At 36.1% G+C, this 2,431-nt stretch overlaps 1 pseudogene; it reads right to left on the bottom strand.

Annotated features, from left to right (window-relative positions):
• Positions 1 to 643: 643 nt before the first annotated feature.
• Positions 644 to 1,181, bottom strand: LOC102812220 (annotated as a pseudogene).
• Between the last annotated feature and the right edge of the window lie 1,250 nt (positions 1,182 to 2,431).

Below are 2,431 nucleotides of genomic sequence, written 5' to 3'. Positions count from 1 at the left end.
TTTGATGATCAATAAACAAGACACAAAAGCCCAAAAGGCAAGAGACCTTTGGTAGCAAATATCCTCAAAACCAAGACAAAACATATTTTACTTTCAAAGTAAAGGATAAGCATGCTGTCAGATCCTTTTGCCCAAAAAGCATTTTACTCTGGGATGATCCATGCTGACTCCATGGAGTCTTCTCTACACAATTCACTTCAAGTGAGTTGAGGAACTAACCATAAAACATGCAGTCTTAAATGCACTTTGAAAAATTCAAAGATGAAAGCTCTACAATTTATCATAAAATAAAGAGCAATATCTAGTAGTTTTTATTGTATAAATAACAACACACAAAACCAGACAGAGAAGTCCCCAAGAAGTGATGATGGTCATGCTTCTCTGTTACCTATCCTTTGGTCCTTCGTCTGTTAAGCACTTTTCATATTTTCTTTTTATAATATTAGACTTTTTTTTTTTCACAAAACCAATTCAAGTGTGAATATATGAATGCATTATTTTTTAATGCCATGTTCCCTTAAATAGAAAAAAGTGCCAAATGTCTTCTGATAGCCTATTTGGCCACAGTTGCCTTCATGTATGGTTTTAAAAACAGACTGGAATGTGGTTTTCCAAAACCATTCATGAACTGTAACTCATTGTGTTAAATCATGGGGCAGCAGTCCTGTTGATATTGTCGATAGTCTCCAAAATGTGAGTATAGTAACTGTGTTGAAGGCAACTGAGAGGGATTGTCAGTGAACTGAGGACCACTGGGAAACTGTACAGAGGCAAATCTTGTCAATAAGATACCAGCTCCTTCAATTAAAGCTAGATGAATGCCACCCATTTCAGCTGACCCAACCATGACCACTGGTCCATTTCTTGCTGTCAGTATGGCTCCTGTTAAGGTACTGTTTGTGAAGGAGTTCCAGGGATCTTCTTTCTCTCCATGTTGAACCATACTATATCATTCATGGAAGAAAGACCTCCCCAAACTGTAAAGCTGCCTCCAACTATGGAGCCCTGGTTTTAATAGTTAGCTATCAAACTTCCCTGTAGTCTGTGATTGACTCTCACTGGAGAATTCTGAAAATCTTTGATTGCTTGAAATGCACCACCACCTATGGTGCCCATCTTAAAAGTCCATCACAATCATCCGCAATTCGTCAGGGGCAAGCTTCTCCCTCATACCCCTCCATCTTGACTCAAGCTCTGCAAGCAATGCGAACCCTCATTAATTTACTAACTCTGAATTTTTGCAAATTTGGTTATAGATTTGTGCAGTGGTTATGAATCGGGCTGCGAACCACGAGGTCAGCATTTTGAAACTATTTTCTTTGTCTTCTTGAGATGTCCTTTGAAATATTTTGTTTTACTATTCTAACTTATCATTTGACTGCCTTTTGATTTTTTACTTTCAAGGGAAAGTGTCAGGGTTTTTTTGTTTGTTTTACATTCATTTTGGTCTTTATTTCTTCCTTGACCCTTTAATAACACTTTGCTGTCTTCATGTATGCATGATATTCTTGATATCATCCTACAACTCTTCTGGTCTTTGGTCAAATCTGTTGTTGAGATGGTCTGTAAATACCGGTGAGATATACTCAAAGTCATATTTTGGCTCTGGTGATTTGTTTTAATTTTCATCAGCTTAAGCCTCAACTTGCGTATGAGCAATTGATGGTTTGTTTCACAGTTGACCCCTGGACTGCTTTTGGCTAATGATTTTGATATTTCCCATAGTGTGTTCCTGTATATTCCAGTGACGAGTTCCATGTGTATATTTTGTCTATGGTGTTGAATTAAAGGAATTTGCATTAAATAAGTCATTTGTCCGGCAAAATACTATTTTGGTATCTCTAGCATCATTTCTATCCTTAAGGCCATCTTTTCTAAGTAATCATCCTTCCTTTTTTTTTTTTTTTTTCCTCCCCATTTTCACATTCCAGTGACCAGTTATTATCAATATATTTCTAATAAGTAATAGGCACTTAATATTTTGTATGGGAGATATACACAAAAAAGCCCATTTTTTTATCTCATATTTATTACATAGGCATTCATACTATAACAAACCCATTTTAAAAAATTTACCTTCGCAGAGGGTTTTATACAAACTACTATTGATGTGGGAGATCAAAACCCAAAGCAAAACCAATGAACAAACTCTGGGTCCTATGGATGGGAAAAAAGCTGGGATTATCCTGAAATCAAATACTGCATCAACTAATTTTATTAGAAGAGAATGGATGTAATATCCCTACTGAGATGTAATATCCCTACTGAGTTGTAATATTCTTAGTGAGATGTAATATTTCTAGTGAGATGTAATATTGCTAGTGAGCAGTATAATATTCCTTTTACAACCCTAGTTCTCTCAGGCATTCAGGGTGCATTTGAAAATGATGCCACCATATATAAACTGTACAGATAGCCTGAACATCTCTAT

Source organism: Chrysochloris asiatica, unplaced genomic scaffold (genome assembly GCF_000296735.1).
Source record: "Chrysochloris asiatica unplaced genomic scaffold, ChrAsi1.0 scaffold00216, whole genome shotgun sequence".
Classification (NCBI taxonomy): Eukaryota; Metazoa; Chordata; class Mammalia; order Afrosoricida; family Chrysochloridae; genus Chrysochloris; species Chrysochloris asiatica.
This window is presented reverse-complemented; position numbering and strand designations above follow the sequence as displayed.